Source organism: Ailuropoda melanoleuca, chromosome 13 (assembly GCF_002007445.2).
Source record: "Ailuropoda melanoleuca isolate Jingjing chromosome 13, ASM200744v2, whole genome shotgun sequence".
Classification (NCBI taxonomy): Eukaryota; Metazoa; Chordata; class Mammalia; order Carnivora; family Ursidae; genus Ailuropoda; species Ailuropoda melanoleuca.
This window is the reverse complement of record NC_048230.1, coordinates 70,493,512-70,518,686: the sequence shown is the minus strand read 5'-3', so window position 1 is coordinate 70,518,686 and position 25,175 is coordinate 70,493,512. Positions and strand designations below refer to the sequence as shown.

At 48.0% G+C, this 25,175-nt stretch overlaps 1 protein-coding gene and 1 long non-coding RNA gene across 3 annotated transcripts in view; one reads left to right on the top strand and one right to left on the bottom strand.

The window, feature by feature from the left end:
- Nucleotides 1-4,793: 4,793 nt before the first annotated feature.
- LOC117795586 lies at nucleotides 4,794-13,246 on the bottom strand. Of its 2 annotated transcripts, none has more exons than XR_004619658.1 (4): nucleotides 13,108-13,246; nucleotides 10,580-10,752; nucleotides 6,652-6,820; nucleotides 4,794-6,408 (listed from the first exon to the last, which is right to left on the bottom strand). It is a non-coding gene; the product is annotated as an uncharacterized LOC117795586 (long non-coding RNA). The 2 variants fall into 2 exon arrangements; XR_004619659.1 differs by having other exon boundaries at nucleotides 10,580-10,829; nucleotides 13,108-13,226.
- Nucleotides 12,446-25,175, top strand: part of DNMT3B (DNA methyltransferase 3 beta) — a 41,016-nt gene continuing 28,286 nt past the window's right edge. The window contains exon 1 of the mRNA XM_034640689.1: nucleotides 12,446-12,705. The gene's annotated coding sequence lies outside the window, so the exon portion shown is untranslated. The remainder of the gene's footprint in view (nucleotides 12,706-25,175) is intronic.

Below are 25,175 nucleotides of genomic sequence, written 5' to 3'. Positions count from 1 at the left end.
ATGCAGCTCACAATCTAATGGGGGAGCCACACTGGATTTGAAAAGTCGCTGAAGCACAGTACGAAGCTAGGAAGGAGGGGAAGTGGTGAGCAGGTTCGGGCGGGGGGCGGTGAGGCATCTGGTGGGTGAGGTATCGGGTGGGGGTAAGCCAGCTGTGGGTAGACCTGAAAGGTGAATGTAAGTTAAGCAGACTAAATCGTCCACCTCTGACTGGCTGTGGGCATCAACATAATAATCAAGGGGAAGCCTTGGGATCTTGGGCTCCCCACCACTACTCCCCGGGTCAGCATGACTCTAATCACTTTCCGAAGCCCAGCCTGCTGGTCGGGTTATCTGCAAGCTGTGTATAAGGACTTCCTGAAGCTTGGTGGGAGAGGGCCTGCCCAGAGGAGATAAGGACAGGTCTGCACAGGTCTGTTTATCCCAAAACAAAAGAGGCAGAGTCCAGATCCAGCGCAAATCCCGGAAGTAGAATCCATCTTTTCCAGTCCCTCAATAGTTACTATTATCAGACACTGTGTGAAGCACTTTCCACGTGGCTTTTGTATAACCTTCAGGAAACTTCTGAAGTGGGTACTAGAAGGGCCAGGGAACCTCGTGGCAGGTCACTCCGGTGTCAGAAGCTGGTGCCCTAAGCCACAGGGCCTCTGTACTGTCAGCCAGGCAGCACTCTCTAACATGTGTTTCCTGTACCATTTAACTTTTCACAACACAATGAGGAAGAGATTGGGAACCTTTGTTAAGGGAGGAATCCAAACCTTAGAAAAAATCATCGCTAGAGCTGAATCCCAAGCCCATGTTCCCTTACCCACCAACAAATATTTACTAAGCACCTATTATGAGCTAGGGCCTAATGTAGGTGCACAGGGACAAAATCTAGCAGCAGTCAAAACATACATGAGCTGTCTCTCCTGGAGCTTACATTCTAGTCAAGAAGGCAGGCAGGAATAAATAAGTAAATACATAGCACACTGGATGATGTGGGGAGTGCTGGAAGCAGAAGGTGGAGGCTTGCTCTTTAATAGGCAGGCTAGGGAAGGCATCTTTAATAAAGTGTCATCTGAGCAAAGACCTGAAGGAAGTGAAGAAATGAGCCATGAAAATGTCTGGGTGGAGGAATGCCAGGTAGAGTGGAACGTAATGCAGAGGCCCTGAGGTCATAGTGTGCTTGGTGTGTTCAAGGAAAAGCAGAGGTCACTGTGGTGAGAGCTGAGGACAGTAGAAGGTGGGATTGGATTAAGGTCATAGTGGCCCTTGTGAGGTGTTGGAAAGACTTTGGCTTTTGCCCTGAGTGAGATAGGGAGTCATGGGAGGGCTTTGAAGAAAGACCAGTCTGCTCTGGAAGAGGAGACAGGAACGGGGAAGGGTGAAAGCTGGGAGCCCAGTAAGTGGGGATGGTGCAAGATTCTAGTGGAGTTAAGGTGGTAGCTTGCATGCTGCCTGGGTGGCTCAGTCATTAAGCATCTGCCTTTGGCCTGGGGCCTGTTTTCAGGGTCCTGGGATCAAGCCCCGGATCGGGCTCCCTGCCCTACTGGGAACCTGCTTCTTCCTCTCCCACTCCCCCTGCTTGTGTTCCCTTTCTTGGTGGCTGCGTCTCTCTCTGTCAAACAAATAAAATCTTTAAAAAGAGGATGGTAGCTTGCACTGAGTGCCAGCAACGGAAGGGTAGTGAGGGTAAGATCTGGGATCAGAGTTGAGGGAAAAACTGTCAGATGTGCTCATTGATCCTGTGTTTAAGCATGAGAAAAGGGAGTGAAAGATGACACTAAGGTTTTGGCCCTATTCCACACTGTACATCTTCCTCATTTGATAGTGTGGGAAGCGAGTGCCCAGACTGGGGAAAATATTTGCACAGGGTCACTGAGTGGGTTGATGAAAGAATGAGATCAGGCTGCTGACCTTCCCTTTACCACCTCCCTCAGGAGTCAAACCTAAGCTTCCAAAAATAAAGGAAGGCCCGCCGGTACTTTTAGTTTGTCTGAAAGTGAGAGAAAGATAATAAGTCAGGGTTTCAAGGGAACAAACGTTTATTGAGCACCTACTGTGGGGATAAATGTGGTCCCTGCACTCAGGTAGCTCAGAGTCTAAACACATGTTCCCCAGGGAATGAGAAGTTAATTGCTTATTGGAACTCAAAGGAGGAATAGAATTTACCTGGTCAGGAAGAAATACACTCCTTTAGGCATTGGAAAAGAGGTGAGATTTTTTTTTCTCCCATTAAAATAAAATGTGTATGTGGGGAGTGTCCCCCCTCCCCCCATTAAAAAATATAAAAGTCTAGAACAAGCAGGCAGTGGTGGAAAAAATTAGAACATCAATTGTCTCTAGAGTAGTTGGGGCAGAGATTGACTGGAAGGGACAAAAGAACTTTCCAGATGGATGATGATGTTCTATATCTTTTTAAGATTTTATTTATTTATTTGAGGGAGAGAGAGTGTGTGTGTGTGAGTGAGAGAGAGCACAAGCCAGGGGAAAGGCAGAGGGAGAAGTAGACTCCCCTCTGAGCAGAGAGCCCGATGCAGGACTTGATCCCAGGACCCTGAGATCATGACCTGAGCCAAAGGCAGACGCTTAACCATCTGAGCCACCCAAGTGCCCCATGATGTTCTATCTTGATAGGGATTTGAGTATACAAGCACACACCTGTGTGTATGTGCATATGAATGTTCAGCAAATGTACTCTTAAGATCTGTTTGTGTCTTTTATGTAAATTTTACCTTGAAGACAAAAAAGTATAAACAAATATTAAAGTCTAGTTAATGATATGCATGTTGAAATGTTCAGAGGGAAGTGTACTAGGTCTGCAATCCTTTGAAATGCTTCAAAAGATAAGACGGATGGATGGATGGATGGATGGATGGATAGACAGATGTGTAAAATGTTAATGGCAAAATCTGGGTGGTAGGTCTAAAGGGGTTTCCCATAAATTCTTTCAACTTGGCTGAATGTTAGAATATTTTCTGTAATAAAATGTTGGACAATTATACAAGTAATTAATAAACTGTTATATAGCTATCTCAGGCAACTAAATGGTAACTGTAAAAACTAGAAATGTATATACATATGAGGAGGAATGTAGAGGAATGTTCTTGGTAACCAGGATTGTAATGGGAAAAACCTGTAAACCAATGAACTGTCCACTAACAGGATCAATTGCCCAATAAACTGCAGCTTGTTCACACTGCGGGATTCTGTGAAGCAGTTACAATGAATGGCAGAGTCATACATGTTGATAACATAGCCTCGACCCTACCTCCAGGACTTTGGGTTTGGCACTGAGAGTGACCTGTGTGAAAGTTTTAAGCAGAGGCTGGAGGGTACTGGAGTAGGGGGACTATGACTCCATCATCTAAGATCTTTTAGGCATCTGCCTGGGAGTAGCAGACGAGAACTTTGGGCGGGCACCCTGGAATTTGGGAGGTGGGCAAGAGGTTTCCCAGAGGCTCCGAGGATGGAATCGGAATGGGCGCTGGGGCCTAGAACTTGTAAAAGGTGAACACGGCATTGTTGCTGGGTGCTGTTGCCATCACTACCACCATCCCAGTTGATGCTTCTTCAGGGAGATCTCTAGACTCAAGTCTGTGCCATTGTGCATGAGGACAAACATGAGGGCATGCGTCATCCCTCTGGACACTCACCAGACCACATCCGGAGAAAGTAAAGCTCAGACAGGCGAGGTTGTTCTGTCAGGTAACAAGTGGCTGAAGCAAGACTTATTCAAAGAACTTCCAAAAAGTAGAAACCCACCAAGTATGGACGAATACCTCATTGCATGATCATCACAAGGTATGGAGGAAGGGCGCCCAGCTGGCTCACCTCAGAAGAGCATGTGACTCTTGATATCAGGGTCAAGAGTTCAAGCCTCATGTTGGGTGTAGAGATTACTTAGATAAATAAAACACTTTAAAAAAATATGGAGAGACACTCAAGAGTAAGGCATGCTGTCTGTTTTAAGGCTCAGGATGAGGAAAACAATCAATAGTTCAGACCTGGGCCCCACGTCAAAAGCCAGAGACAGATCACACGCTATTTTGCAGTGGAGGCTCTTCTCACAAGGGCCACCCTGAGGGAGGTGGACAATAGTGCTGTGTTCTTTCCTTTTCGTTTTAAAAAAAGTTTATTTATTGGGGCACCTGGGTGGCTCAGTTGGTTAAGTGGCTGCCTTCGGCTCAGGTCATGATCCCAGGGTTCTAGGATTGAGGCCTGCATCAAGCTCCTTGCTCAGCAGGGAGCCCGCTTCTCTCTCTGCCTGCAGCTCCCCCAAGAGAGAGCTTGTGCTCTCTCTCTCTGACAAATAAATATATAAAATCTTTTTAAAAAGTTTGTTTGCTTATGTATGTATGTATGTATGTAATCTCTACACCCAATGTGGGATTCAAAGTCAAAACACTGAGATCAAGAGTCCCACGTTCTTCTGACTGAGCCACCTAGGCGCCCCAAGCCTCTGACTCTTGATTTCAGCTCAGGTCATGATCTTAGGATCCTGAGATCTAGGGGTGCTTGGGTGGCTTAGTTGGTTAAGTGGCTGCCTTCCGCTCAGGTCATGATCCCGGGATCCTGGGATCCTGGGATCCAGCCCGGCATGAGGCTACCTGCTGTGCAGGGGAGACTGCTTCTCCCTTTCCCTCTGCCTGCTGCTCCCCTGCTTGTGCTCTCTCTGTGTCAAATAAATAAAATCTTAAAAAAAAAGAAAAAAGGATCCTGAGATCTAGCCCTGTGTCCAGCTTCCCCCTCAGCAGGGAGTCAGCTTCTTCCTCTCCCCTACCCCTCCCCATGCCCCATTGCACGCACACACTCTCTCTCTCTCAAATAAATAAATAAATCTTTTTAAAAAGTTGTCTCCTTAGGCAATTCAGGGAAAGCAAATTAGGAGTAATGTTATTATCACTATGAATGATAATGATAATAAATAACTTGAGCATTCATTCACTTGATGTCCGGAGAAATTGGGATAAAATGTTATCTACAGATACAGAGACCACATCTATATCTACAGATACAAAGACTATTCCAAATGAAAGGAGGGCTTTTTTTGCTTTCTATGAGCTACCATTGTGCTAGACGCTATGCAAAATGTTTTATTTACATCTGATCACATTACTAACCTGTTTGCTGAAAAGCCTCCAATGACTTCATTTCTTAAGGTTTCATGATCTGGCCCCTGTCTTCTTCACCAGATTCTTTCTCTCCCCCTGCATGCTCCAGCCACAAGGGCCTCCCCTCAGCTCCCTGTGTTCCAGGACCTTAGCAAGTGCTATTCCCACCGCCTAGAACACATTTCCCTCCACCCTGTAGCCTGCATGCCCTCAGAGCTCTTTCTCAGAGATGTCTCAGACCCATGACCTAAAACTTCCTCTTATTTACCCTGTCCTCGTCTTCTTAGCATTTAATGCATCTGTAATCTCATAATTGTTCATGAGATCAATTTAATTAAGTACTGTTTCCCTACTCAGTTGTAAACTCCAGGAGGGCAGCCCCAGGACTGAGTCTGTTTTTGTTGTCTGCTTTATCCCCAGTCCTTACCATAGCACCTGGCAGGTAGTTCCGTAAGTTCAGTAAATATCCACACCCTCCTCCACCAAGGCATCCTCTTCAGTGACAGCAGCAAGGAAGGAACTGCTTCCATAGGGGATGGAGAGAGAGGCGCAGGACTAGGACAAGGGTAGCCCACTTCCTATCCTAACTTCCATGCCTACCCCAGGGCATTTCTCTATTTTGAAGGAGAGAAAGGAGGAGTAGATAGAAGTTGTCAGGAGCAAAGCCTCAGGACAGAGTTTCCCTGGCTTAGAGGGTAGGGGCTGACTCACCTCCCCAGGCAAAGCAAAGTCAGTGGGGCTGTACAGCCAGCGAAGGGCTCTTAGGGAGACTTAGGATCCATCGCCCGCCACCAGTGCCACCTCTTAGGAACCATGCTAAACCTTTTACAGGGTAGCAAAGTGGTTAAGACCACAGCTTAGAATTTAATCCCAGTTCTCAGTACACTTCCTGGCAGTATGATTTCAAATAATTATTCTTATTCTGCCTCTCTGGACCTCAGTTTCCCCCTGTGTAAAATGGAGATAACACTCCTTTACTTTATAAAGCCGCCCCAAGAATCAGTGCGTAATACATGCAAAACGCTCAGGCGAGTGTCCGGCACATGGTTATTCTCTTGATGGCTGCTACTCACATGCTTATTTAATAATAACTAACGAATAATACCTGGCCAGACTCTGTACTTGTCTACGCAGGTATATTTAAAGCAGATCTTTCAACGGCCAATTTTTAGGTTTAAAAAGATACAACAGAAAAAAAAAAAGGGCATAAAAGAATTCTGTGGGTGGACTGGGGTAGAGAGGTCTGGGTGTTTCTGTTGAAAACGAAAGGTGAGGAACCCACTTTGCACATGAACCGTGGCCTCTGATGACGCTGCAATTAAGACCGAGTACTTTACAATAGGGTTCTTTCACATACACGGGCTCTGAGGATACCTGCGGTCACTCCCGGAAGTAGGCATTACTATTATTATTATTCCAATCAGACTGGGAGTTGACTGAGGCTCAGACTCCTTAGCATAGCATGCACAGAATGGGGGTGGGGTGGGGGTTGGGCTGGGAGACTAGTTGCAGCTCTGCCACCAACCAGTTATGGCTTTCAGGCAAACCACCTTACCTTGTACAGCCTCGGTTTCCTTGACTGTAAAATGGGACTCGTCCTACTTGATGTTGGTTGCAGATCCAGAGGTGAACTGGGCTTGCCCTAAGCAGCAGGGAGCTCATGGAACAGGGTTCTGTGATGCTGAGGGGGCAGCGAGAGTGTTCCTCTCCACACCTGCCAAGAGCTGAGACAGCCCGGGGAGCAGAGCAGCATGAATTAATAATTAATTATTAATTATTTATTATTTATTATTAATAACAATGTGTTTTTTAAAAAGTTTTTATTTAAGTAATCTTTATGTCCAACGTGGGGCTCGAACTCACGACCTTGAGATCAAGAGTCATGACCCCAAGATCAAGAGTCACAGGTTCTTCCAACTGAGCCAGCCAGGCGCCCCAATAACAATGTTTTTTGTTTTTTTTTAATTTAACAAGCACCTTTATGGTTGTTATAGTTCAAAAAGCCCTATATGTGTTAACTCATATGATTCTCACAATTCTATGAAGAACTCTTATTACCTCCATTTTAGAGATGATGAAATCAAGACATAGAGAGATGAAGTCACTTGCTCATAAAAATACCTACCACATCTGAAGTACCTATTACATTTTTTGCACGTTATTAAAACCTGTAACTTCTCTGAGAGCTGAATAATGGTGGAAGAATTCAACACAAATATAATATTTACCCACGACATGGGTATAAGTCCATCGATGTATTGATTAGCACAAAGGCATGAAGGTTGTATATATTTATGTGTGCTTTTTAAAATTAATTTATTTTATAATCTCTACATCCTATGTGGGGCTCGAACTCACGACCCCGAAATCAAGAGTCTCATGCTCTTCTGACTCAGCCAGCCTGGTGCCCCATATGTGTGGGGTTTTTGTTTTTTGTTTAAAAAAATTTTTTTTAATGTTTTGTAAGTAATCTCTACACGCAATGTGGGACCTGAACTTAGAACTTTAAGATCAAGAGTCTCATGCTCTACTGACTGAGCCTGCCATGTGCCCCTTGGTTTTGTTTGGGGTTTTTTTGATCTAATTTTTAATATTTTAATTAATTAACTAATTAAAGCATGGAGTGCAACGTGGGGCTCGAACTCATGACCCTGAGATGAAGACCTGAGCTAAAATCAAAAGTTGGACGCTTAACCAACTGAACCACCCAGGTGCCCCTAAAATTTTAAGTAGGCTCCATGTCCATGCCCAATGTGGGGCTCGAACTCACAACCCTGAAATTAAGAGGTGCGTGCTCTACTGACTGAGTCCGCCAGGCACCCCTGTGTGGTTTATTTCTTTAACATTATTTTTAGGGGGGATCTTTTTATTTGATATAATCCCTCATTTATAGAAGAGCTGCAGGACTAGTAGAAAGAACTCGTGAATGAATGTCATGTTAACCAGATTTTCTTGTTTACATTTTCCTCCGTTTGCTTTACATTCTCCCTCTCCCATACATATGCATATTATTGTTTCTGAACGATTTAAGAGCAAATTGGTGACAGTGTGCCCCTTTACCTCTAAATACTTTAGTGTTTATTTCCTAAGAGCAAGGACATTCCCTTATCTATGTTTTTTTTTCAGATGACGAAACAAATGACCTTTAATCACAGTATTTTTGTTGTCTCCTTAATAAACATTGATTATCATCATGATGAGTATAATGATTGTTATCTGTTATATATTTTTATTTTTACTTATTGTTTATTTTTAAAGACATTATTTTAATATTATTGTTTTATTTTTAAATAATCTCTATACCAAATGTGGGGCTCGAACTCACAACCCAGAGATCAAGAATCCCGCAGTCCGGGGTTCCACCACACCACCGACTCAGCCAGGCAGGTGCCCCTGTTACAATAATTTTTTTTTAAGATTTTATTTATTCATTTGAGAGAGAGACCGCACAAACAGGGGGGGAGAGAGAGGGAGAAGCAGACTCCCTGCTGAGCTGGGAGCCTGACAGGGGCTCGATCCCAGGATCTGGAGATCATGATCCCAGTGGAAGGCAGACGATCAACCATCCGAGCCACCCACGGGTCCCTACAAGAAATTTTTAAAGAAATACTGTTGCATCAGTGTGCAACCAGGGGAAGACTTGAAATCAATCTAGAAACATAGGTTCTCTTTCTAACCTTCCATGTTCTCCACTGCCTGTGTGTGTGTTTATGTGTGTAGTAATGCTATACGAATTTTATTTATTTTTTATTTTTATTAAGTCATCTCTATGCCCATCAACGTAGGGCTTGCACTCAAGACCGCGAGATCAAGAGTTGTACTCCCCACCGACTGAGCCAGATGGGCTCCCCAACTATATGGTTTTTCAAACATCAAAAAGCAAAATTTTGGGTAATATGGGGGGGGAAGTCAAAATCTTTTATTTCTATTTTTTGGCAAAATCTTTCATAAAAATATTTCTTTGGGGGATGGAGTCTTGTCTGCCCAACTGGGTAATCCAGCACCAATGTTTTCATTTAATGGTTCATTCATTGGTCCCAATGGCAATGAAATATTCTCTCTCCTTGGCTGAGGAAACTGAGGCTGAGAGAGACCAGGTGATTTATCAGATTCATGCAACCTTGGAGGTGGAATTCAAACCACAGCGTCTGATGGAAAGTCCCCTTGTAGGACATGGGGTCGCCCCTCTGAGAATGAGTACTGGAGGAGGCGGCCGTGTGGTGTGGCAGATGTATACGGAATGCCCTACCACCCAGACAGTGAAAGGAGTGTTAGACAGAGTCAGGGGACCTGGGTAGCAGCCCAGACACAGTGTGAATCCACATTCATTCAGGTAAGGCAGACCTGCTGAGCTCCCCTGCAAATCCATATTATGCAAACCTTCCTCATTTATGTAAATGCACCACCCTTCACCCAGGTGCCCGGGCTAACATCTAGGCGCTATCCTTGATGCCATCGCTCCCTTTACCCCCTGGAATCATCAGTACCACTTGGCCCAATCTCCGCAGTTTATCCCAAATTCAGTCACTTTTCTCCATCTCCTCTGCTCATGATCCAGGCTACCATCCTCAGTTTTCCAGATCAGTCTCCTCCCCATGCACCACCCCACTTGGATCTGATTTAAACATCTGAGTCAGTTCATGGCTAAAATAGCGACATCCAAAATCCCTGCCACGGCTTATTGGTCCTACAAGACCTGGCCCCCTATTTCTCCCCTCCTCACTCCCTCTGCTCCAGCTACACTGGTGTCCTGGCTGTCCCTACCACATGCCATCCACAAACTGAATCCTGACCAAGGTCTTCCCCTGGCTGCATCAATCCTATCTCCAAATTATCTTCTTCCCAAATTGACCCACACCTGATAGTCTCTTATTTGCTTATTCATGTTCATTTTCTGACACTCCCTACCCAACAGGTAAGCTATGGGCTTCCTGTCTGAATTCCTAGCCAACTGCCTGCTACATAGCAGGTGCTCAGTCAAGGTCAGGCTGTCTGGCTGACTCACTTTGCACAAGTCCCTCTCTACTCTGGGCCTCAGTCCCCCCATCTGAAAAGGTGCCCCAATTCTCCTTGCCTTGACTCCTCATGGAGTGGCTCTGAGGCTCAAATGAGGTGATAAATATAACCCAGGAACTTTTCAAACTATAAAGTTCTATGCCCTCATGAGAAACATCATGCCATTTTCTTCCACCCATTCTCCTGTCATTCACCCTCCTTTCCAAATGATAGGACTCAGAACACTTGCTCATTGAGACCCTCTCCTTTTTCCTTCCTGAAATTAGGTGGTCTGCTGTCTCCAGAAATGTCTGCCATGTCCCAGGAAACCCAACCCTTTGGCATCTAAACTAGGCCTCCCAGCCATTCTCAGTGGTACAGACATCTCTTGCCATGTGGTAGGTCTTGGCTTATGGATTAGGAAATAGGCCCAGCAGCCCTCCCCACAGGCCCACCGGCTTACGTATTTCTTTCCCCTAAAGGCATACCTCAGATGGTGGCGACGAGCCACAGGCCCTCTTGAGAGATCCCCTTCTTCCTATACGGACTGACTGGAACCCAATTTTGGATCCTTGTGCAAGAGGCCAAGAAGTTCCTGCCGCTCATTCACAGGAGGCTGTCCCATCTCACTTTCACATTTCTTTAACCTCCATCCAGGTTTCTGGGTAGGACAAGATCCAATAGGTTTGAAATGTCTGCAGCTTCAGGAGTATTTGCCATTTAGTTATTTGCAAATACCTGGTAGAAGATGAAGGGAGAAAGCTGTGGTTTTACTCAGAGAGCTGGAGCCTGGGAAGCAGGAAACCCGAGTTCTTTCATTCATTCAACAAACTTGTACTGAACCCCCTCCCGTGGGCATTGGAAATAGAGCTTGGAACAAGATAGACAGATGTGGTTTCTGCCCTCATGGAGAATGGTTTATAGCGTGTATGTGTGTGTATGTATGTGTGTATGTAACAAGAAAAAAACAATGAGAAAAAGGAAGATGTAAACAAGGAAATCCAAAACAATGTGAAATAGCTCTGCATGGGGTGCTTGGGTGGCTGAGTTGGTTAAGCATCTGCCTTCGGCTCAGGTCATGATTTCTGGGGGTACTGGGATGGAGCCCCATATCTAGCTCCCTGCTTGGCAGGGAGTCTGCTTCTCCCTCTCCTTCTGCAATCCCCCCCCCATGCTCACTCTTTCAAATAAATAAATAAAATCTTTAAAAAAATTGAATAGCTCTGCATGCTACAAAGGGAAGAAATTGGATAGGAGGGATGGAGTGGGGGGGGGCTGTTAGGTGGGGTGGTCAGGAAAAGCATCTCTAGGTGACCTTTTGGGAGAGGACAGAAGGGTGCGAGACTGGCCATGCAGGGTTCTCTGGACAAGGAATGTCCAGGAACATGCTTGATGTGTTTGAGGAACAGCCACGAGGTGAGAAGGTTGAGTGAAGTGGGGGAGGGGGGAGGATAGGCGATGCCTGGAAAGGCAGGCAGGAGCCAGCTACTATAGGGCCTTGTAGGCCATCCTGTCATCATTCATTTTTCTTTCATTCGTTTGTTCAACACATATTTATTAAGCATCTTCTGTGTGCTAAGAGACACGGAGACCCTGCCCTCACAGTCTGATGTGTGGAGAGACACAGAATAAGCAGATAAACAAATATGTGAATATAAATACCGAGTGCGATAAATATTAGGAAGTACAGTTTTCCAACAGTTCAACGCCCTTTAACGGCAGAGGCACTTGAGACCTAAGAGTGGGGCTTCTCCTTCTGCTTTTGCTGGACCTGAGAACCCAGGCAGCCAAGGACCCGGCCGCCTTCCCCGTCGACTCTCCTCTCCCCTCCCCTCAAGATGGCTGACAAAGGCCCAGCAGGGTGGGAGGAAGGAAGGACCAGTCCGAGGGTCCAGAGGGGGTAGACTGGCTGGGGCACGGCAGCGCCCAGGTGGCACTGCGGCTGGAGGTGGGGGGAGAGGGGAGACTCCGCTGCTGTGTGACTCCAGTGGGGGCGCTTCCCTCTCTGGGCCTCGCATCCCGGCCTGTGTGTGCGTGTCCTGCTCAGAGTGGGGGGCGGGGAAAGGGGGCCCCGACGGAGTCCCCATGTATGTGTGTGTGGGGCGGATGTCGGCGAGGACCCCATCAAGGCCTGTTAGCCTGGTGGGTGATTTAACAGGCGGAGGGGGGGACTGGAGGCGGTGCCTGTGGAGGAGGGGCGGAGGGGAGGCTCCGAAGTGATTTCAAATTTCCCTCGTCCCCACCCCCCGGCCCCCCCCCGCGCCTGGGGCGGGCTCTGAGTGGCTGCGGCGGGGGCGCCCCCAGGCGGGGGCGGAGCGAGCGCCCGGCCGGGGTTACAAGGGGCCTNCCCCCCCAGCCCCGCGGCCGCTGCCCGCGTGGACGCTCCGAGCGCCCCCCGACGGACGCAACCAGCCCACTGGCAGGCCGGCGAGCGGGCGGCCGCCGCGCCAGGCCGGCAGCGCGGGGGTTAAGTGGCCCAAGTAAACGTAGCTCGGCGATCGGCGCCGGAGATTCGCGAGCCGAGCGCCCTGAGCGGCCGCCCGCCGGCCTCCCGCCAGCCTGTCCCGACCCGCGGCTTGACCGCGGAGCGGCGCCCGAGCCTGGTTCTCGGCAGGTGAGCGCCCCGTGGCCCCGGGGAGGCTCGTCAGTCTGGGGGTCCGGGGGCTGGTGGGGGAGGGGACAGCGGAGGGGTCCGGGGACTGCCAGGGGGGACCCTCTTCCTGGGACGTCCGGGGGAGGCGGCTCCCATCCGGCTTGTAACCCGGCATGGTAGGGGAGGAGCGGACCCCTGGACCACCTGAGGCAAGAAGGAAACATGGGGAGGGGAACTTGTAACTTGAAGGATACGAGTGGAAGGGATACTCACGCTGTATTCCCACGACCCCGAGGGGGAGAGGTTCGTCCCCAGGGAGGGAGATAGGGTGGCCTTCTTGGGGTCTAGAGTCGAGGGGAGGACGTGTCCCTCTGGAGAGAAGTGGAGGAGGAGGTTTCGGTCATTGAAAGGGGGTGTCCTTACCTGGCCTCGGCTTCAGAGCGAGCCTCCTTAGAGGCGGGGAAGAGTTCAGCCAGGAAGGTGGGCGTCCGTCCCATATGACTTGGACCTGTGGGTTTCAGGCGAGGGGCCTTTTATCCCCCCTCCCAGCGATAGAAGAGAACTAATGGATGTGGGTGCGGGCGAGCAGGTGGGCCAGGGTGTGCGCCAGAGGGGCGGTCTCTCGGGGTCCTCCCTAGATGAGCCACCCAGGCGAGGCACAGCGGGGCTGCACTCGCCCTGTGCACACCTGGCCGGGGAGGAGCCTGGTCGGGGTGGCGCCGCCCTGCCGCGGTCACGCTGCCTGCCCTGGGGGCTCACTTTCCATTTTCCCCCTCTTCCGGGATGAAGCTGGTCCCACTTCCCACACTCCACAAACTGAGGTCTCAAAACCTGTAGCGCCACCTCCCAGAAGAACAGCTTCCCTACTCTTGTGATTGTTGGAGGGTAGGTGTTGAGTCCCAGCCCGCAGGAGAAAAAGTGGAAGCCAAGGAAGACTGTGCGGTGGACTTAGCAAGTTAACAGGGAGCCGATCCTGGGCTCAGGCTTTCCTGCTGGATTCACTCACCTGTGGCAAAGAAGGGCAGCCGTCTGGGCCCAGCCCTAGGCCTGTGGTTCCACCTCCACCTGGCCTTTCCCCCTTTTCCCCTGGCCTGAGAGACCGAGCCCTTGTGCTTCCTCACCCCCAGGCTGAGAGGGTGCATGAAGTAAGGACAGTTAAGGACAAAGTTGAACCGTCTCCTGATTTCAGGGTGCTGTGGTTTTGGACTGGGAGGCATATCCCTTCTGGGGCCCTTAGGTGGAGGGCCCCAGGATACTGAGCTACCCCTGGCCTCCTCCCCGACACCTGCTGTGGCTTCTTGAGGCTACTCGGCGCCCCCCATTGGGTTCTAAAGATGCCATGATTTTTCCAGGGTGGAAATGATGGTACTTACTCTGTAAGGCTGGTATACAGTAATCCAAAGTCTGCCACTGTTGGCATTGTTGTGAGGTAAGCTGGCTGCCCTCTTTAGGGACACGCATAGGTCTTTGCATGTATTTAAATCTGTCCCACCAAGTCCATTTCCCTCTGTGCCTTATAGTTACTACATCTGTGAAATAGGAACAATCTTAATATCTCCAGGTTGTATAAGAACGAAATCAGTTTTATGCATTACTTAACCTCTAACCCTCCATGTTCCTTAGATGTCTGATGGGTGTAAATAGTCCCTACCACACTGGGTTTGGCTAAGGACTTGATGGGATAGTGCTTGGCATAGCGGTCATGAATGTTGACATCTGTATTAGTTAACCAATAGCCCCTCTTTTTAGGGTAGCCATTATGAGAACTGGGGATGAAGGGAGGGACCTCTGCTTGGCCCCGCCTACCCTGCCTTCCTCCTAGGTACTCTATTCCTCTCAGCTATGAAAGCTTTTTCCAAATCATTGTCCTCAATTTGGGAGTTGGCAGGAAGGAACGCCTTTGTTCCCTTTTCAAAGGACCCAGGGTTTTCTTTTATGGGTTGGGGCCACTTTTACCCCCCCCCCCCAGCCTACCTTGAGGTTAGGTTAGGTTAGGTTAGGTTACCCCTAACCTTGAGGCCTACCTTGAAGGAATAATTGCAGAGCTAAGTGAGATCCTTTACCTTTCCCTGTTGGGGTGGAGAGGGCCCAGACAAAGGGGTTGGGGCTGGCTGCATCCTGCTCCTTAAAGCCATAGTCATAGGCCACCCCCCAAAGGCTAGAAGGTGAAGAGAGTATCTGGGAGCTGCAGGGGGCGAAAGGGAGGAGCAAGGGAGGTGGGGGTGGGGGAGGCTGCTTGCCTTCCTTTCCTTACTCCGGCCCTGTGGGGCTTGCGACCCAGTGGTGCCTGTCACCCCTCATTATTGCAGCCCTAGGGACCTTCCGATTTGGGGTTTGGGCAAGTTCTCCTTTCGGGAAAACTTACCTTAGGATTCCTTTTGTCTGGGACACCTGGGCGGCTCAGTCGGTTAAGCGCCTGCCTTTGGCTCAGGTAGATCAAGTCCCACATCAGGCTCCTTCCCAGTGGGGAGCCTGCTTCTTCCCCTGCTTGGGCTCTTTCTCTGACAAATGAATAAATAAAAGCTTTAAGAAAAAAAGAGGATCCCTTTTGTCTCCAACCAGCTCTCGTGCCAGCTGTCCTGCCTTCATGCTCAGACACCTTTTAGGATTTCATCAGAGCTGGTCCCTGTTAAATCTCTATCTCCTCCCAGGTCCTGCGTCCTATACCATGACAAGTACCCCCATCCTCCTCCAGCCTTTGATAGGTACACAGCCTTAGCTGTGGCCAGAATCATTCTTGTGTTAGTGAGATGTTTTGTTTTTTGGGGTTTTTTTGAACTGTGAACTCAGGTTGATTTTTCAGTTTCTTGGACCAGAGAAGTGCAGAATTCCTCATTTCATTTGCAGACCAACCTTTCCTTTGTAAAGTGACGGGCAGATTTGTCTCCCTTTTTGTGGGGACTGATCTCTTGTAGCTGATGGGACCAAGGTGCTGAGCAGTCCACTTGCTTCTGCGCCTTGGTGGTTAGTGCTTTACAGAACACTGCACATCTACCGCCATCCCAGAGCAGTTCCTCCCTCCAGAAGAGAAAAAGCCCACCGCAGGTGTTCACATGTATCTGGCCCTGGCTGCTGGAAGTGGCCTGGTGAATGTAGAGGGAGTCTGCACATGGTCACATTTCTGGAGATCCTCGATCCAGTCTGCAGTGGGGAAAAGTCCACACCTACCCAGTGTAGTTAGCATCAGGACTAAGTGGAATCTAGGTCCTTTTAGTTTAGTTTATTCACAAAATAGAGGGGGGCCTTACACAAGTACAGTTGACCCTTTAACAAAGCAGGGGTTAGGGGCACTGATCCCCCCACCCCCCTCACTTGAAAATCCAGTTTAACTTGACTCCCCCCAAACTTAATAGCCTGCTGTTGACCACAAACACTACTGATACCAATCTGTTAACACATATTTTGCATGTTACATGTATTCTGTAATTCTAAGAATAATACCTAACTTTTAAATTTTTTTTTTTTAGTATTTTTAGGCTATGCAGTTCATCTGAGTTTTTTAAAATTGTTGGCGAGTCTCCAAAACATTTTTCAATATATTTACTGAAAAAAAATCAACATAAGACACCTGTCGTTCAAACCCTTACTGTTCAGGCTCAGCTGTATTACAAAAAGCCTGTTACCACTGGGTTATATTATCCGTCTGAGGCACAGAGGGGCTTGGGCATTAGAATCAAGTCTGGATTCATGTACTTTTTCACTCCATTAATAAGTCACTGGCTTGATCCTCAGTTGCTCCATCTGTACAATAGGCCAACAATGGTTGGCCAATTGCAGGGGATGTTTAAGTCAGCCGAGTTGCTATAGATTAAAAAATTCAGTAAGTGTTGCGTGTTATGGGGGCCCCTGGCTGGCTTAGTCAGAAGAACATGTGAATCTTGGTTTCTGATTGTGAGTTCAAGCCCCATGTTGGGTGTAGAGATTACTTAGAAAAAAGGAAAACTAAAAAAATATTGGATGTTATGTAGTAAACACTCAAATATTGGCAAGTGGTTGTTATTTACTTCCTGAGGGAAACATCCCAGTTAGCATTCTTGAGTTTTTTCCAGGGAATAAGCAAAGAATGAGGAGGCCCTGCTTTGTGTAGGGAATTGAAATATTTCAAAAAATGACATTCAAAAAATATTTGAGACAAGTGAAAATCAAATTTACCATCATCCGATGCCAAGAAGAAACTAGACATCACCTGTAATTTCACAATCCCAAGGTAATCAATGTTTTGCATTCAGTTTGGGGCCTCTGCATTTCCATGTAGACAGTACCAGGGGGCCTTTCTAAGAGAAGGGACCTGAACCCAAGGAGAGGACAAAGTGGCAAGGAAAGGTGGCTCAATTGATGAGGTACTTAAAGAGCCCCGTGGTCGCCACTGGGGCTGCCTTACCAAGCAGCGGTGGACAGTTTTGGAGAGCAATGGGAAGAGATTCTCTGGAATCTGACACCATTGGCTTCTGCTATTGTTTTTTTTACCAGCTTGCCTGATCAAAGTTGCCTCACTCCCCGCCCCCCCCCACCCTGAAGAGATTTTCATTCATTAAAACCTTGCTATCTATGGGCTCTGCCTTAGTGCAAACCCCTGCCTTGCCCTCCACCTTTTCTTTCTCTGCTTTAGTGTTGTCTCAGGATCAAACTCTTAATTTTCCAGAAAGTTGTCTTTTATTTTTTATTTATTTTTAAAAAGATTTTGAGAGAGAGTACAGGCCGAGGGAGAGGGAGAGGGACAAGCAGATGTCTCCCTGACTGTAGATCCTGACTCTGGGACTTGATCCCAGGACCCCAAGATCATCACCTGAGCTGAAGTCAAGACACTTAATTGACTGAGCCACCCAGGTACCCTGAAAATTGTCTTTTATTGTGGGAGCGTGGTAGCCATTGAAAGACTAGCAGGGAATTAGAAATGGATTTCCAAAATTGACTGAGAATTGATAGGTGAGAGAGAGTTGTCTGTGGCTCAGGGTTCTTAACCAGTACATTTCCATTTGAGGACAGGTTGATGGTGACCGGTTGTGGGAGGAGGTCCAGCAGGAAGAGGCCCAACATGGTTGGGGGCTGCTGAGGTTGAGAGAATACATTTCTTTTTTTAAAGATTTTATCTGTCTATCTATTTAAGATTTTATTTATTTGATAGTGAGAGACACAGCAAGAGAGAAAACACAAGCAGGGGGAGTGGGAGAGGGAAAGCAGGCTTCTGGGCGCCCAGTGTGGGACTCGATCCCAGGACCCTGGGATCATGACCTGAGCCAGAGTCAGATGCTTAACAACTGAGCCACCCAGGCGCCTCAAGATTTTGAGAGGGAGAGTGTGTGTGCACCAGTGAGGGAGAGGGGCAGAGGGAGAGAATCATCAAGCAGACTCCCGGCTGAGCTTGGAGCCCTAGGAGGGGCTCAGTTTCACCACCCTGAGATGGTGACCTGAACTGAAACCCAAGAGTCAGCATCTGACTGAGCCACCCAGGTGCCCCTCTCCTCTCTTTCTGTAAGTGTCATTAATCAGATGTTGAGTAACTGGCCTGGTGGAATTTTCTTTGACCATTTTTTCTTCTCTGAGCTTCCAACCCCTGTATTTTAACTTTCGTCTTTTTTTTTTTTTAAAGATTATTTTGGGGCACCTGGGTGGCTGAGTCCTTTAAGCGTCTGCCTTCTGCTCACTTCATGATCCCAGTGATCCAACCCCATGTGGGCTCCCTGCTCAGCGGGGAGCCGCCTTCTCTCCCTCTCTGCCCCTACCCTTCTCTCAACCCCCACTTATGCTCTCTCAAATAAATGAAAATTTTAAAACATTACTTTAGACAGCACCCATGAGCGAGGGGTGGGGCAGAGGGAGAGAATCCTCACGCACACTCTCCCTAGAACTTTGGAACCTGATGCCGTTCTCTATCCCAGGACCCTGAGATTATGACCTGAGCCAAAATCAAGAGTTGGGACAGTCAGCTGCGGTGGCCCCTTTTTTTTGTCTTTTAGGTTTTTTTTTTTTTTTTTAAAGATTTTATTTATTTATTTGACAGAGATAGAGACAGCCAGCGAGAGAGGGAACACAAGCAGGGGGAGTGGGAGAGGAAGAAGCAGGCTCACAGCGGAGGAGCCTGACGTGGGGCTCGATCCCATAACGCCGGGATCACGCCCTGAGCCGAAGGCAGGCGCTTGACCGCTGTGCTACCCAGGCGCCCCTGTCTTTTAGGTTTTGAAGAGCTCTTATCCCAGAAATTCCATGTGCAGCGGTGTCCCCATTTTGTTTTTTGGATACACCTTTTATGTCCCTGAAGATACTATTTCTGGTGTTTAGTTTTCTGTTCAATGTTCCAGAGATGTTGTTTTTACTGTTTTCATTTCTAATATTTAAGTTTTGAACTTGATCTTCATGATTGAGGACAAAAATTGTGTGGGATTTGAACTGGAGCATTGCTTTGTGGGACAGTGACTTGCCCCTACCCTTGGGTCTCCCAAAATGTGAAGGATGCTTTCTGTTTGTTGGGTGTGTCTTCTTCCCCAGAGCAGAGGGATCTTCCAGTGGCCTGCCTGGGAGGTGGAGGCCTGGCTGCAGGGTAAGGGTCCTGGAGAGTTCTCAGCCTCAGGCAGGTAGCCTGTATTTCAGTCTGGCTGGAGGAGGAGGAGTGGTGGCCTCCAGAACAGGCTGACCTGTTCTTCCCATCCATGCTGCAGCTCCACTGTCTGAGGTTAATTGGGTCTCTTTCTAAGCAGCATCTGTTACTGTTGCAAGTGGACATGCTTGGGCCACAGCTGGGATGGAACCCAGGCTTCTAGATCCTGGAGAAGGGATGACGCCTTCTTGGTTGGTGTTCCAGCCGCCAGCACAGTACTCATGCCCCGGTATCTGGCTCCATGAACGTGTGCTCTGTGGCTTGACTAAGGCAGTGCTGTGCCTGAAGCTCTGGAAGCCAGAGGAGACACTGAAGGGTGGGCAGCAGAAGGAAGCCTGCTGACCTGGCTGTGGTGAGAAACTAGGCTAGATGCCTGAGTGGGCAGGTGCTGTGGCAGAGATTTTCTGGGTTACGTGGGAGGCAGTATACAACAACTGGATGATAGGTTTTGGAAAATTCTGAGCAGATGTGCACAGAAGTATGGGCAAAATCTTGTCCTGTTGAGCTCTTGGCAAAAGGGTCTCAGTGGTGGAAGAGCACTGTAGGTTTTGGGGTGAACCGACCTTGTTGTCTCATCTATCACCTAGTCTTTTCCCTACCATTCTCCTAAACCAGCTTTCCGTGAGCACGGGCTGTCTGGCCTTTGTCTGCCCGTGATTCTCGGTGCTGAGCGTGTCTCCTGCCGCATAGCGGGGCCTCCTGTCTGATGTGTGGGTAAGAGTGGCGTTTCCTAGTGTCCAGATCTATCCTAGCATGGGACGTATTCAGCTGTAAGCAGAGTACAGAGTAATTGCTCAGTATTAAATATGATAGTCATCATTATGTAAGGCCATACAGCTAAGCAAGGAGGATTGAAATGCTGTTAAATTTTGAGACATTTGTACCCACCTGGCTTGGACCCAGAAAAGTGGCAGGATGCACAGATGCGTTGGGTTAAGACATTCTAGAGGACCTGCTTGTACCCATTACTTGGTTGGCAGGCCTCCTCCATCATTGAGTTGAGATGGGCAAACCCAAACGCATACCAGGTACTTCAAGCTAGTTTTTTTAAAAAGTGGTTTATGTGAGATAATGGGGTTTTTTGAAAAGATAATTTCAGTGTGCAATTACTTTCTGAATCTCACATAGTTAAAATATATTTCTTGTGATGAGAGCTTTTAAGATCTGCTGTCTGCAGCTTCCAGATACACAAGATTTTAGTCACCGTGTTGTACATTACCTCCGCAGGACTAAGGACTGAGGGGATTTGTACCTTCTGACCATCTTCACCCATTCCTTCTCCTACTTGGTATTCCCTAGTTTTTCTTTGTATTGTGACAATTTTGTCCTTTTTTTTTTTTTTTAAAGACTTTATTTATTTGACAGAGACAGCCCGCGAGAAGAGGGAACACAAGCAGTGGGAGTGGGAGAGGAAGAAGCAGGCTCCCAGCAGAGGAGCCTGACGTGGGGCTCTATCCCAGGGGCGTGGGATCACGCCCTGAGCCGAAGGCAGATGCTTAACGACTGAGCCACCCAGGCGCCCCTGTCCTTCTTTCTTAGTTTAAGTAATCTCTACACCCAACCTGGGTCTCTGACTCAGCGACCCAGAGATCAAGAGCTGCACGTTCTGCCTGAGCCAGCCAGGTGCCCCCACCAATTTTTCTTGTAAAAATATATATATATAAGGACTTACTTTCTGACTATAGTAGAGGTGATCTGTAAGTCCTCCCATGTTGAATTAACTAGAAATGCTGTCTAAATTTATTTGCATGCTGAGTCAGGCTCCCTAGAAAAATCTGGGACTAGAAGAGGGAAATAGAAATGAGAAAACCTGTAAACTAAGGGATGTTCGAGACATTTAAGGAGAAAATGGAAACTTTTCAGTAAGGTTGGCAGGCTTGCCCTAGCATATATAAGCGCTGCTGCTGCTGCTTCTTTTTTTTTTTTTTTTTAAAGATTTTATTTATTTGACAGAGCACAAGTAGGCAGAGGGAGGGCCAGAAGCAGGCTCCGTGCTGAGCAGAGCCAGGACATGGGGCTAGATCCCTGACCCTGATGCCCAACTGACCCTGCCTCCCAGGCACCCCATGAGCGTTTATGCTAAAGCTATGATGATTAAGAGGGGCAGCAAGGGATAAATATCAAAAGGAAAAGTGAGCCTGGAAACATTCTGCATATATAGGGGAACTTTTTAAAAGAAATGGAGTTGGGACATAAGCATCATTACATGTATTTGACTTGACTTCATAGGGAAAAATGAGATGCCTACCTCCTACCATATACAAGTAACTTTATTTAAAAATTTTTTTTCTTGGGGCGCCTGGGTGGCACAGCAGTTAAGCGTCTGCCTTTGGCTCAGGGTGTGATCCCGGCGTTGTGGGATCGAGCCCCACATCAGGCTCCTCCGCTAGGAGCCTGCTTCTTCCTCTCCCACTCCCCCTGCCTGTGTTCCCTCTCTCGCTGGCTGTCTGTCAAATAAATGAATAAAATCTTTAAAAAAAAAATAAAAATTTTTTTTCTTGAAGATTTTATTCATTTATTTGAAAGAGAAAGTGCACGTGAGTGGGGTGAGCGGCAGAGGGAGAAGCAGACTCCCCGCTGATCAGCCAGAGTCAGCCCCAGGACCCCGGGATCATGACCTGAGCCGAAGGCAGACGCTTACCTCTGACTGAGCCACCCAGGCCCCCTTACAAGTAACTTCAGATTGACTAAACTTGAATGGGCATTTTCAAAGGAAGAAGTGTTTCTTGGACAGCATCTGACTGTAAACGTAACGCGGGCATATGGTAGTCACTCACAAGCTACCCTCCCAAGAGACCTGACTTTTTACAGTTGAAGAAAAAATGCTGGAGGAACATGGCTTAATGCATATGTTAACATTAACAACTGAGATTGTGTTATTGTACAGACTTTGACTCCACACAGCTGCATCTCCTATTTGGTACCTCGCTTACAGTCTCTCACTAGCATCACACAGTACGGCTGCATGGGATTTAGCTGGTTGCCTTTGTTTACTGCTTTTGCCATGAGAAACAGGGCAGTAGCGACCATCCTTGCACATAGGTCTTGGTGAGAGCTTTGGGCTGGGTCAATTGCTAGCCATAGAATCCTGTGTGAGAGGATATGGACACTTGGCATTTGGGATCATATTGTTGGGTTGCCATCTCAAAGTCTGAATCTCTGTCCCCACTGCCTCCAAATGTGGACAGTTGAGATTTAAGGCATTGGTATAACAGGAGTAGCCTACTGTGAGGGACAGCACCAAGGCCTTACCGAATATTGGTCTTTCCTTCCCTTACCCCCTGGGGGAGAGGGCAGAGGGTTCTGTGGCTCTAGCTTTGCTAAGGGACACATGGCCAGGGGAGGGGGTGTGGCAGCTCTTGGAATCCTCAGCTCCTTAGGTTGCCCCACCCATCATTGTCTGAGTTACCAGTGGTTTCCTCTTGCACATTTGCACACCCTTCCAAGAGTCACCCAAATAACTGTAGGGGAACGGGGCTGAGTGCGTTTGTTTATAGGGCAAAAAGCTTGACTTGAAACTCCAGTTGAAGTTGCTGTATCTTTTCGGATCTTTCTGTACGCCTAGTTTTTTCTTTTTAAGATTTTATTTTTCAGGAATCTACACCCAATGTGGGGCTCAGACTCACAACCCTGAGATCAAGAGTTGCAAGCTCCACCAACTGAGCCAGCCAGGTGCCCCAGTTTTTTCTTTTTCTGTGAATTAGCTAAAGGGTAATTTAATTCCAATGCACTGAGGAACATCTAGGTGTTTCGTTAGTATATTGCTAATGGGAGCAATGCTGCAAGGAAGAGGTTCCTATAGCTAGTTTTTTACACTTGTCCAATTAGACTTCTGCATGGATCAATTGTAATAATTCCGATCAAGATACCAAAACCCAAGGTTTGACTGTACACTGACAGTGGTACATGCGACCATGGCCTAAAGGCACTGAGCAATCCTCCACACTCCTCCTGAGTCGTCACCCAGGATGAAGCGATGCCTCACTTTGTGAGGCAGAGCTGGGAAGTCTGGTGAGGTGGCACACAAGAATGTAGGCGCTCCAGCTTCTCGGGTTGTATCCTCTGCTCTGGGATCCCTAGCCCCAACCACCCAGGGGATTAGGTGGGGTCCTTTCATTTCACAAATGTTAAGACCTTGAGGGCTTTTTCATTCCAGCTTTCCTGTGAATCTGGCTATTTCTGGAATTTAGCAAAGATTCCTAAAGATCAGGCAAAGGCCCTGAACGCTGGGACTCTGTGTCCTGCCACCAGCCAGGTGCGCAGCCTCTTTCCAGCCCCCTTACCTTTGTACTTGACTGTTTCTGCTGCCTGGGTTACCCCCCTTTCTCTCTCTCACCTGGGCGAGGTCTCCCTCTCCAGGCTTCCACTTTTATAACTGCCCTTAGCATATTTTAAGATGTCTTTAAGGTCTGGGCTGGTGGGTTAGGCCTAAATCTCCATCACTTAGTTGCTCTGCAAGCCTGGGCAAGGAATCTGCCCATCTGCTTCCTCTCAGCTTCACTTGATTCATTTGCAAAACTGGGAGATCCTGAGAGCAAGCACTCTCTTTGGGTGAGATACATAGTAATTGCTCCATCTCAACTATATTGGAATCTTGGACAATGGGAACAGCTGGGAAAGGCTTGGGCAGTCGAGGTGGGGAGGATTCTGTAGTCTAGATTTCCCTCGTGCAGCCTGTGGAGAAGGACTTTTTTAAATAGGGGAGCTGGGACTATATTTCAGCCTCCTTTTCTACCTCACCAAATCTCTAAGCCCTGGGGGACTGGGAGGGGCAGGGATGCCCTTGTGGCTCCCCCTTCCACCCATCATGCCCACCATCCCCCCTCCTGTATTGTGCATTTAATTAACACAATTACCATTTACAAGGTGCTGTGAAATAGCTCTGTTCCTGGTGCCAGCCTGGAGGAAATGAATGACATCATTTCTCAGCTTTATAGCTGGTTTGGGGTAGGGGGGCGAGTCCCTGGGCCTCCTCCCTGAGTCTGATTGGGGGTGCCACCCATCCTTCTGTCTGCCACATTGCATTTGGACACGTCTGACCTGGTTCAGTTGGGACACAGGCGCCCTGCACTAATGAGGCAGAGCCTTGCAGGGAGAACCTTGTGGGTAAGTCCACCCCGCACTGCTGCCCGCCCCTGAATCACGTGCTGGACCCCAGCCTCTAGGAAAGGGTCAGAGTTCACCCTGCATCACAAGATTAGACCATCACCTCTTGTGAAGGTAAACACTCAGCTGGCCCCTCAGCCATGAAGTTCTGTAGCCCCTGGGATGGGTGATGCATTGTTCCTAAAACTAGAATTATCAGCTGCCTTGTCTGGGGCACAGCAGTTAAGGCACGTGCCCTGGACTGCCTAGGCGTGAGTCTTGGCACTGCCGCCTCGTTGGGCGACTTAATTAATTCATCTGAGGCTGTTGAAAGCAGGTTGATAACAGGACCTGTCTCAGGATCGGGTAGGAGTTAAGGGTGGTTTGTACTGCCCTTAGCTTAGGGTAGGGATCCAGGAACTGTTCTTAAGCTAGTGTGGCAACCATTCTGGAAAAATCCCTAAGGGAGGTAACCCAGCCAGTTTATCCTCCAGCGCTGGAAAGATGACACTAGATAAAGCAGTTGGCTTGTCTTGGGGGCCACATTATCCAGGAAGTGGTGGGAAGAGGTGAGGGTGATTTGTCTCTATCATTACACACCAGTTCCTGTTCCAAGAGCATGTAGTCAAGTTTGTGAGTTCTTTCATAACTTTTTAGGCACTTGAACACTTTCAACAAGCCCCATTGGTCCAGTGTGTATTATGTTGCTTAACCCTGTGCCTCCGTTTGTGCATCTGTAAAATAGAGATCACATGGACACGTTTAAAGATTAAATGACCTAATACAGGTAAAGCACAGAAGAGTGTTGGAT